A 12,114-nucleotide genomic window follows, 5' to 3' on the forward strand; every position below is an offset into this window, starting at 1 on the left:
ACTCATGATGAATGGATGAAGAGAAACAGGTATTTCTATAATCTCAAGGTGTCTCCCCCACAAGATCTTTATGAATTACAAAAGGGAAAATAGCGCTGGATATTTTCCCAACACCCCAGGTTCTAGTCCTGGTCGGTGCCCCGGATTCTGTCCCGGTCGCTCCTCTTCCAGTCCAGCTCTCTGCTGTGGCCCGGGAGGGCAGTGGAGGATGGCCCAAGTGCTTGGGCCCTGCACCCGCATGGGAGACCAGGAGAAGCACCTGGCTCGTGGCTTCAGATCAGCACAGTGCGCCAGCCGCAGCAGCCATTGGGGGGTGAACCAATGGAAAAGGAAGACCTTTCTCTCTGTCTCTCTCGCTCACTGTCCACTCTGCCTGTCAAAAAAAAAATAATAATAATAATTAAAAAAAGGGAAAAGAGCAACTTTGTAGTGGAACAACTTGTCAGACACCACTTTCACTCTGGGATCAGAGTTAACACAAGTAATACAAAATGATATCTGGTATCACTTGATCGGATGCACTGAAAAAGGCCCAACATAAACCTCTGTGATGTTCTTATCAAAAAAGCCAAGCCCCCAGATGGATGTTTGGCACAGTGGTTAAGCTGCTGCTGCGGACAGCTGCATCCCGAATCAGAGTATCTGGGTTCATGTCCTGGCTCTGCTTCGGATTCTAGGTTCCCGCCAGTGCTCACCCTAGGAGGCAGCAGGTGATGTCGCCTGCCACTCATGTTGGAGACAAAACTGAGACCTGGACTCCTGGCTTTGACCTGGCCCAGCCTGGGCAATTGTGGGCATTTGGGGGAGTGAACCAAAGATAGAAGTGCTTTCTTTCTCTGCCTTTCAAATAAAATGAAGAACGTTTCTTAAAAATTCACAGACTACGGGAACCCCAGCCAAATCGTCAACTAAATGCACTGTGTGATGCTGTGTGATGGTCCAGGGTGGGCTCCTAGACCAGATCATGAACACTAGTGGGGCAACCTATGAAATATGAATGAAGAGGCTGGTGCTGTGGTACAGTAGGTTAAGCCTCTGCCTGCAGCACCGGCATCCCATATGGAATCCAGTTCCTGTCCTGGCTGCTCCTCTTCCAATCCAGCTCTCTGCTTGTGGCCTGGGAACACACTGGAAGATGGCCTATGTGCTTGGGCCCCTGAACCCACATGGGAGACCCAGAAGAAGCTCCTGGCTCCTGGCTTTGGTTCGGCCTTACTCTGGCTGTTGCTGCCATTAGGGGAGTGAACCAGTGGATGGAAGACTTCTGTCTCTCTATCTCTCTCTGTCTGTAACTCTACCTCTCAAATAAATAAAAGAAAATCTTTTAAAGAAAAAGAAATATTAATGAAATCTGTAGTTGTTGTTAATTTCCTGGTTTTGATAACAGCACTGTAAATATGTAAGATCTTAACATTTAGGGAAAGTGGGTGAAGGTATTTGGGAACTCTTTGTACTGTTTTGCAACATTTATGTAATCGGAAATTATTTCTGAGAAACAAATCTTTCCTCTTTTGTCCAACTTCCCCAGAGTCACTCCCACAGCTCCTCCACACGCTGTGCTGCCATGATCTGTTCACAGGTCTGTCTCCTGTCTCCGAATTCCAGATCAGGGACTGTGCTCTCTGTTCTTTGTTTTGATCTCGTCTTATTTGAATGGAAGCTCATCTTCTCTTTTGCTTCATAGAATTTCCTAGCCTGCTGTAAAAAGCACCTTTGGTTCATTCAGTTGCTCAGACCCAAGTCCTAGGGGTCACAGCCGACACCTCCCCATTTGCCTCATTCCACAGTAGGCCCACTAGCAAGTCCTGTTGGGGCTCTACTGTCAGAGTTTATCACCAACCAGACCACTTCTTCCCACTCTGACTATAAACCTCATCAGGACTGCCATCATTTCTCACCTGAATGCGAGCCTCACCTTACTAACTGTTCATTCCATACAGGAACCTTTTACTTATGTATTTGGGAACTTTCTTTTTTTTTTAAGATTTATTTTGCTTATTTAACTTTTAAAAAATCATTTATTTATTGGAGAGGTGGAGAGGCACAGAGAGAGAGAGAGAACTCCCATCCACTGGTTTACTCGCTAAATGTCCCACAACACCTCCCAGGGTGCACATGAGCAGGAAGATGGCATCAGGACACAACCCAGGCTCTCTGATTTGGGATGTGGGCATCCCAACCAGTATTCTAATGGCTGTGCCAAATGTCTGCCCCAGAGGGAGATTTCAAAGAGGACAGGAAAGTCTGCTCTTATATCACTTTCTGTGCCCAAACCCTCTGGTGGTTTCTCAGCAGGTCCCATCAGAGTCCCTACCTGCCCTGGCCCCTGCCTCCCGAGACCTGCCTGTCCTTGGAACCCATCTGCTACTTCCACCCCTCCCACAGAGAGGCCAACTTTGTTTCCTTCTCTCTACTGTGCCTCTTCCACAGCTCTTCACACGGGCATCTTCTCAGCATGGAGGATTCAGCCTCGTCAGAGAAATCTTACCTGACCTGCCAGCTAAAGTGATCCTGCTCTTCACCTGACATTCTTTGGTGTTGGTCTGTGAGGACTGCTGTAAGGAAGGACCACCAACCATGTGGCTTAACAACGACAGAACTGGAGGCTGGAAGTCCAGGTGAAGATGTTGAAGGCTGGTTCCCCTGGACAGTTGGAGGAAGTCTGTTCTTGCCCCTCTCCAAGTTTTTGGTGGTTGCGGGCAATCTTTGGGGTTCCCTAGCTTATAGATGCATCACTGAGGTCTCTGTATTCATTTTTACGTGGCTTTTTCCCCTGCGTGTTCATCTCTGAATTTCCCTTTTATATGGACACCAGTCATGTTGAATTAGACCCACCCTAATGACTGCATTCTAACTCGATGACCCCTGCAAAGACCCTATCTTCAAGCAAGGTCACATGCTGAGGCACTAGGGGTTAGGACTCTAACATACGAGTTTGGGGGAAATACAGTTCAACCATAACAGTTCCACTGCTTTGTTTTATTTATTTAGAGCTTTTGTGACCACTGTAAATTATCTCATTTGTTTTTGTTTGTTTCCTGTGCTCCCCAGTCTCAGTGACAGCTCCTGCTGCTCTGCGGAGGAAGCCTTGGGGCCCATTTCTCCAGCATGGGTCAGGCTACTCCCTTAGGTTGCCCCAGATGAGAAGAACAGGACCTGCCCTCATTCACATCCCATAAGCAACCAATGGGCTCGCTCCAGATTCATCACTTAATGTCCATCCAAAGATTTGTAGCGTCTAACCCTGGATCCAGCCATGAATCTTGGAGCCCCAGAAAGGCTTTATCCCTAGTAGATATTCAGTAGCTATTTGTTGAGGCAATGAAGGCAGTATGTTGTTTGGACTTTGAACCAGATTTCCTGTCCTCCAGTCAACAGAAGGGCAAGGGCTATGGTGCTAGACTGCTTGGGCCTGCCACTTAAGCTGTGAGATCCACACTTTGCCTCAGTTTCTCCCAACTGTAAAATGGGGCTACAATCAAAGTGCATCCCTAAAAGAAGAGTATGAAATGAGGTGACCCGTGTGAGGACCAATGGCCTGCTCCACAGAAGTAGCCCGTGCTCACCCAGGTTTTCTTCTAGGCCTGGTCTGAGGTCTGAGGAAACTCCTGATGGCCAAAGGCACCAGAGCCCAGAGAGTCTTCTGTGGTCAACTGGGGATGCAAAGGCTTCACGTTTCTGCTCAGGCTCCACCTTTGGAATTCCCCCATCCCCAAAGAAAGAATAATCCAGCACCAGGGAGATTTTGAACATAAATCTTTGGTTACTGGGCTAGGTGGTGCTTCTAGCTGATTGAGGAGAAAAAAGGAGAGTCTAACTCCTGAGAGTCTATATTGAACCCCTGTTGTGAGTCTGCGGCCTCCAGATAGCTTTGCCGGGCCTGTTTCCTTGGAATCAGCCACTGTGGCTCGAAACCTCCTGTGTTACAACAGGCTTGCCCAGCCACCCTCAGAAAAGCTGGCCCAGCATTCACCCCACTCGCTTCCTGATTTAATACCAGTATACAGTCATGCCTATAGGGCTTTCTATAGATGTGCATACTTAGAAACCAGCAAGGCTAAAAATATCTCCTCTTTATACCTCTTTTCTCCATTTTCTGTAGGTTCCTTATTCTAATACTTACAGCTCAGGAGCTGTGACATTACTGTCAGAGGGCAGTGACCTCTGGCCATAGGTGGCAGGGAACAGAGGACAGGCCCTGTCTGGGGGGCTAGGGGTAGGATCCCAGCCCCACGTCTGAGTCCTTCCCCTTGTCGGGCCTCAGTGTCCCTCAGCCGAAGGAGCAACTGAACTCGATGATCTAAGTGTTTTCTTGCTCTGCTATTCACTGGCACCTGGCTTGGTGTGCTAAGAGCAATCATGCTCATGGGAAAAGTCAACACAGACACACCAGCTCCATTGATTCCTGTCCATTCATCCACTCGACAAATATTTATTGAGCACGTGCTATGTGTCAGATAAAAATCTCAGCTCTTAGGGAACTTAAACATTTCCATCAGAGAAGACAAACAATAAACAAAATAAATTCAAGCATGGAGTATGTCTGATTGTGATTTGTGCCATGGAGAAAAATACAGCATGAGAAGGGGATGGGGAACTGGGTCTTAGGGGGTTAGGGAAGAACTCACTGAAAAGGAGGTATTTGAATAAAGACACAGAATGAAGCAGTACCACAAAAACACCTGGGCGATGTGTCCCAAGCAGAAGAGATGCAAATGCCAAGGGACATACCTGGTGTACCTGAGGCTACTGTGTAGAGTCCAGTCGAGTTGGCAGGGAGAATGTGCCACCTGAGAGAGAGGTCTCATGGGCTGCTGCCATGATATTTACTGCTTCTTACAGCAAACGGGTTGGGCGCCACTGCAGGGTTTTGAGCTGAGGAGGGACCTCAACTCATCCAGAGTAGCCTGGCTGCTGAGTTAGATCATAACGGACTGCAGAGGCACAAGAATGGAAGCAGGGAGACTGTTAAGGAGACCTACAAACCTGAGAAGGAATGAGAGTGGCTGAGAGCAGGATGGTGGGGGAGATGGGGAGAGGTGGTCAGGATCTGTGTGTAGGCCAAAGGGTTTGCTGATGGCTGAGTGTGGATGTGAGAGAAACAAAAGCCAAATATGGCCAGAGCAATGATGGAAACATCATGAACTCCAATGGAGAAGACTGTGCAGGGAGGAGAGGTCAGGAAGTCAGTGTTGGACAGTGAGGAAGGAGATGCCTCTTAGACATCCCCATGGAGGAGCTCAGTGGACAGTTGGGTGGATGATGCGGGCTGCAGGAGAGAGTCATCTGCTTACAATATTCATGGTACATGAAGCCACAGGCCCCAGTGAGATCTCAGAGATGGTGTGGAAGAGGGTGGGGGCCAGCACTGAGCTCTGGGACACACGGACATTCAGAGGACAGGTGAGAAGGAACCAGCAAGGAGGGGGGAGGGAGAATCACCTAGGGAGGCATGGATGGTCCATCTCTGGGCTTCTGCTCTTCATCTATTCAAGGTGGGGGGCCCTCCAGGGTCCCCTTCCACTGACACCTAAAATGCAGAATGTAGCTGTGCCCAGACCCCAGCACTAATCCTTTCCCAGATCCTTCTTCCACGGCCCCCTAGTATGGTGGCACCTGCAGAAGGTCTGGAGTTATGGTCACGGCGAGGGGTGTGGGGAGTGGGGACGCTGGCAGCTCTGCCCCAGCAGTCCTCTGCAGGTTCCACTTGAGGAAGGGAGAGGGCCAAGGCCTGGGGACTGGGGGTAGGAGTCGCCAGGGCTGCAAAGGCAGAGCTGGCTTTATTCCAACACTGCTTTTCACTGGTGGCAATGAGAAGCTTCAATTTCCCCTTGTGATAGAATCCAAAAGGGGAATGACTGCTTGGGTTATTACAGGCACATGGTCCTGAGTGCTTTCAACAAAACACATTAGGGTAGCCTCTAACTACATCTCTGTTCCCTTGAGAATTTGAGAAACACTGTTTTGTCCCCCTTCCCCCCAGAGATTATGTGCAAGTCCTCTCTACCTGGGCACAGCAGAACCTTGCCCTGGAGGCAGCTAGGGGTCAGCCCTGCAAGACTCTGGGCCTCAGGGAGTGTGGGCTCTGCCCTGCGGGGCCTCACCCTGACTGGCTCCCAGCTGGAACCGCCAATCATTCCTCAGTGAGCCCAGCTCTTGCTCTATCACCTTACTCATTCATTCACTGCACACATTGTCTCCCAACGACTCCTACTGTAAAGCCACACAGTAAGTGAATTCACACATGGCACAACTGGATCCGAATCCTCATCTCCTCTTCATCTTCATCAAAACAAGACTCCCATATTTTGTGAAATAAAACCCTACGTGCAGGGTTCTCATTGGGTTTTGCAAGATTGTTCATTTACGAACAAGGAGATGAAAGCTTAGAGAGATTAATTTGCACCCTCCAGTCACTCAGAAAGCTGGAGCTTTGTATGCAGGCATCAGCCCCTTGCCACCAGGCTCCCATGTGCCTTCCTCAAGTGAGGACACTGAGTCTCAGAGGAGAGTCTCGCCAGACAGGGCTCTGAGAGAGTTGAGATCGGGCCCAGGAGTCCTTCAGAGGGCTGCCCACCACTCGTCTGAGGATGCACCATGGGCACGGCCCAGGGAGACAGTGGGGAGGGTCTGCACAGGGAAGACCCCTGGCCCGATGCCCTGCTGCTCAGTGGCCCCATGACTCACCATGAGCTGGGACAGGCAGGGTCCTGAGACTGGACGTGGGTACAGGGAGGCAAAGTTGAGCCGGAGGAATCCTGCCCTGAAGGGAGATACTCACCCACCCTCCTGCCCCTGCTGCCTCCTGTGGGGACCTTCGCAGCCTCTCCACCTGCTGGGGTTCAAGACACCTTTCAAGGCCCAGCCCCCTTGATCTCCCTGGGAAGTCTGCCCAGCTTCCTGCAGCACCCGGAGCTGCTGCTTTTCCTCATGAGCACGTTCTAAAGGCCTTTCCCTGTTGCACAGTCTCTGGCTGTGCATGCACTTGTGCCTGTCACCTGGGCAGTCAGAGAGCCCCTCGGGGGCTTAGCCCACACTGGATTTCCCCTCCTCAGCACCCAGGCAGACACACTCTCGTTGATCTTGCAGTATGAAAAAAGTTATGAAACAGGGCTGTGTTACCAAGTGAGAATTACAGGAATTCAGAAGGGGCAATGGTTGCTTCATGAACAATCTGGCAGCCCGCTGTGCTAGGAGGCAGAGGGAGGGAACATGCATGTGAAAACGGGAGGGGCGGCATGAGGAAGAGGAAACAGATTGGACAGGGGCATGAAGACAACATTCCTCGAAGGGGAAACTCAGGAATCAGTCATGTATGGGAGGTGGCACTCTTGCTGGCCGGGGGAGGCCCCCTGGCAGGGCCAGGATCACAGGCCTGAGCTCACAGACAGCAGTGGCCTTACCAGATGGGCAGTGGTGGAGACAGGGACACTGTAGGGTGCTTTTCAGTCTACAAAGGGTATTTTACTGGGATTCTGGGCTCCCACAATTTCCACTACGAGGCTTTAGGATAATCATTATCCTCATGTTACAGATAAACAGACTTGAAGTCACTCACTCAGACGCATGGCAGTAACCACAAGCAGCAGGTCTGGGGCTTGCCTCCAAAGCTTGGGAGGAAGGTGGGTTGGAAGTGGTGTGGCCTGCTGATGCGCACCCTGGCAGGCAGCAGCTGATGGCGCAAGTATTTGGGTCACTGCCAACCCCATGGGAGACCTACATTAAGTTCCCACTCCTGGCTTTGGTGTGGCCTAGCCCTGGCTATTGCAGGGATTTGGGGAGCAAATGTGTATATGGAAAATCTCTTTGTGTCCTTCAAATAAATAAAAGTCCCCAGCTAGGAGCATGTGGGAACATCCTTTACTTGCAGGGATCTTGTGGAGACCTGATAAGGGAGGGCGTTTTCATGGCAGAAACTTCTCTTGGGCTCACTGACCCTGTTTCTTTTCCTTCCCTGGGCTCACAGGCACTTTTCCAGCCCTACTCCCCATGTCCCTTGAGTTCTGGCCCTTGGTGTGGTGCAAGGGAGGTGGCCGCTCTAGGCCTGGCACTCCAACACAGCCTCCTATGTAGTTCCTTGCCTCTCCCCTGTCACCATACAGATGCATGAGCTCTCCTCAGCTGGGCACCTGAATGACAGGGCTTTGACCTGTGGCCAGAAACATCTGCACTGCACAGTGACCTAAATATGATTTGACTGTTGAAGCTTCTGCAATGTGGAGGTTTTGAACATTTCTTACCTAGCATAGCATAGAGAAGCTTTCTGAGAACCATGAGATGTTGTAGAACTGAAAGATGTTTTTGTGTATTTTAAAATGCCAGATTTTTAAATATCCTTGGGACACAGTCCATGCTAGCTTGGGTTGTGCTAGGACCAAGGACAGTTACTCTCACACAGAGTCCCCAGTACTCCCCTGATGTGACACCCACAGCTGTGTGAAATCAGCCAGCTCTCAAAATGTCCAAGGCTCTCAACACTGAGCCAATGGGTCCAGGGACCCCTCAGAACACACCCTTATTGGGCAGATGAGGTCACAGAGAGGAGAATACCTTGTCACATGGCTCTCCCCAGTGCCAGGTGCACACCGGCAACACTAAATGGCATCATGGTGGGTCGTGAATTACTGTGGCAGACTGTCCTCATCTTGAGTCCCCATCAGTATGCCTTTGTGTTTCCACACCCTTGTGTGGTCCCTGTCCACACTGGCGCTCTGTTTGACCATTTGCTGTAGACAACTGGATACCAGTAAATGTGATGCGACAGGAAGTGTGAAAGACACCTGTGCACTGGTGCTTGCTCCCTCTGCTGCTGGAACCCCTTCTGCTCCCATGGGAAGAAGTCTGGGCTAGCCTACTGAGAGACAAGCCCATGGGATACAAAGACAAATCGCACCTGCTCAGCTCCCCTAATTCTCCACTGGTCTCAATCACAGGATGATTTTGCCCCAGCCCTGGGAACTTTGGGCAACATCTGGAGATATTTTTGGTTGTCCCACTAGCACCTAGTGGGCAGAAGCCAGAGATGCTACTAAACCTCTTCCAAGGCACAGAATTATCTGATCCCAAATGTCAATAGGGCTAAGGTTGAGAAACGTTGTCCTAGACCAACCAGCCCCCCCCCCCCCCAGTGACCTCCTCCCTGACCCTAGCCCTGTGAAGGAGCCCAGGTGATACCAACAGAGAAACTGCCCAGCTGAGGCCAGTCTGAGAATTACAAGTGGTGAAATAGGGTCTTTTCTAAGCATTAAGTTTGGGGGTAGCATTTACTCAGAAAAGGGTGGCCCATCACAGTGCGTGTATGTGCACACACATGTTCTCTGGGGGTGCATAGGTGGCAGGTCTTCTCATAGGGACACTCCATCCTGTGTCACTCACCCAGTTGGTGCTTTTTTGTTTTTTGTTTTTCAACCCTCCTACACACCTGGGATGGGCCAACTGCTGATCTGAGTATTCTAAGTATTAGTCCAGTAAATCCTCACAACTACTACTGGAGGTCGTTATAAATGAGAAACTGAGGCTCAGCATAACTTGCCCAGGAGCACATGGTTACTGAGTAGGGTTAGAATTTGGACACCTGACCCATGCCCCTGGGTCAGACCTTTCATGGCTTGCTGTTCCACTGCTGCCCATTGGGATAGTATGACCATTGCAACAGCTCCCAGAGAGCCACAGGTGTGTCCCTCTTGTGAAACACACGCCTTGAAACAGGGTGAGGTGAGTCATGGTCCATGGGGGCAGAATCCAGCCTGGAGGCCCAGCCCCAATACTCATTCATGGAGGGATCTTGAGCAAGTTCCTTATTTCTCTGAGCCTGAGTTTCCTTACTGGCAAAATGGGCCAGGTCATGAGTGTTGAACAGTCAGTGGAGCGCAGGACAGAGTCCTAGACACTGGAGGCAGGAGGTAAACAAGGCGCATGTGGAATGTACAGCATCATGGGGAAGAGAAACTTGAACCCACACAAGACACATGGGAAGCACTGAGTGCCCATGTCGACCATGCAGGGCATCTGTGAGGATTATTCACTAGCTACTGGCTGGGAAAGCTTTTTTTTTTTTTTTTTTTTTTTTTTTTTGACAGGCAGAGTGGACAGTGAGAGAGAGAGAGAGAGAGAGGGGGAGGAGCCAGGTACTTATCCTGGTCTCCCATAGGGTGCAGGGCCCAAGTACTTGGGCCATCCTCCACTGCACTCCCTGGCCACAGCAGAGAGCTGGCCTGGAAGAGGGGCAACCAGGACAGAATCCGGCGCCCCGACCGGGACTAGAACCCGGTGTGCTGGTGCCGCAAGGCGGAGGATTAGCCCAGTGAGCCGCGGCGCCGGCCTTTTTTTTTTTTTTTTTGTAGGGGGGAAAGCATTTAAAAGCGTCTTGTAGAGTCTGCTGGTAGATACTAATGCAGCCTAAATTCTGGGCTAGGCAGGTGACTTCTTGGTCCATGGGTGGAACCTTGCAGTGACAGCCCAGGGAGTGGGGCCTGTGCAGTGGGACAGAATGAGGGGAGATGGTAAAGTAACAGCCATTTTGGAGACCTCCAGAAATAGCAGCTTTTCTTCTGGAAAAGAACGATAACTCCTGGGATTGGAGCATTTCTTTTGCTCTCTCTGATTACAATTGTGCTCCTTTTGCCATTTCAGTGTAGCCATTACTAACCCAGATCCTGCAGTGGGATGCTTGGGTTCAGGTTCCAGCTGGGACCCTGGGGGCAAGTATTTAACTTCTCAGGACCCTATCTCCTGAGGTCAGCAAGATTATACAAGTTGTTTAAGTACAGTCAGCACTTGTTTTATGCATGATTATGGGCACATTAGCTGATTCTTATTCTGCCTTGCTCCCTGCCACCCCCCACCCCCCTCAGTCTTTCTGAATTCTAAGAATTCCAGCTGGCTGAGGAGCAACATCCTCCTGCAGCTACCAAAGCTCTCCAGCTGAAGGTTCCTCCCTTTTAGGGACCCTGAAACTTTGCCTTCTTCCTTACCCTTTCCCCTTTCAGGAATTTGGCACCTTGTTATCATTGCTATCATTAAGTTACCAAGTGCATGTATAGTCATTACACAAAAATGGAAACATACAACCAAGAAAGAAGTAAAATCAGCCCAAATCCCACCATCCAGAAAGAACTATGGTTACTATTATTTAGAGTGCCTCTGTCTCCAGACTTTCCTCGCACATATTTTCCCTAATATATTTGCTTAAGTCACTGTGCACATATACTTAGGCCAGGGGGTCAGCATTCTGAGCCTCAGGCCCTCCACAGAGGCCTGCATAGAGATGGCTCTTGGTTGCTAGTAGCCCAGGACCCCAGGTCAGAAGCAGGACCTTTTTGCTCAACTCCATCATGCTCCCCAGCCCCCAGCTGGGCCTGGAGCTGCCTTCTCCCAGCTCTGCACGAAATGCCCCACAGTGGCGCTGCCTTTGATCCCTGCCATGGAGGCGGCTGCTGTGTGGGTTGATTGTGTCAGAAGGAAACCCTTCGAGCATGTTCTTGGGAATGAATTGGACCTTTATGTAAAAAGCCACTCTCTGCCTCACCCCAGATCCTTGTCACCCCTCTGAAGGCTGACTATGACATCACTAATAACCAAGATATTGAGGGGATGAGTGGAAGCCTACAGAACATCTGCAGCTTAACAGCAGCCACAGAACTGACAAATGCAAGGCTGACATTTAACTAGGCTTTCTCGCCTCATTCCCAACCCGGGACAGTGGAGTCTCCTTTCACTCTCTGACGTGGAATTTCTTAGAAATCTTAAAAATCACAATGACTATAATTTATTGAGCACATATTCTGTGCCAGCCTCTTAACAGAAATTATGTTTAATCCTCCACCTCAATTTTTGCAAGGCAGATAAGGAAACTGAGGCCCAGCAAGGGCAGTGACTTGACCTAAGCCCTGCCCCAGTGAGGATGAGAGTGAGACTTGAACCCAGGCAATCTGCCTATACAGCCCACACTATTTCTGCATAAAAAATTAATGTTTGATTAATTATTACTGTTTTTAAATGTTTTATTTATTTGAAAGGCAGTGTGACAGGGAGGGAGGATGGAAGAGAAGAAGAGGGGAGAGAGGGAGAGAGAGAAAGAGGGAGAGAGAGAAAGAGGGAGAGAGAGAAAAGAGA

At 50.0% G+C, this 12,114-nt stretch overlaps 1 protein-coding gene across 12 annotated transcripts in view; it reads right to left on the reverse strand.

Moving 5' to 3' along the window:
• The window catches only part of PACC1 (proton activated chloride channel 1), a 161,125-nt gene that overhangs the window by 102,340 nt on the left and 46,671 nt on the right, over window positions 1–12,114 (reverse strand). The window lies entirely within an intron of this gene.

This window comes from Oryctolagus cuniculus, chromosome 13 (assembly GCF_964237555.1).
Source record: "Oryctolagus cuniculus chromosome 13, mOryCun1.1, whole genome shotgun sequence".
Taxonomy (NCBI): domain Eukaryota; kingdom Metazoa; phylum Chordata; class Mammalia; order Lagomorpha; family Leporidae; genus Oryctolagus; species Oryctolagus cuniculus.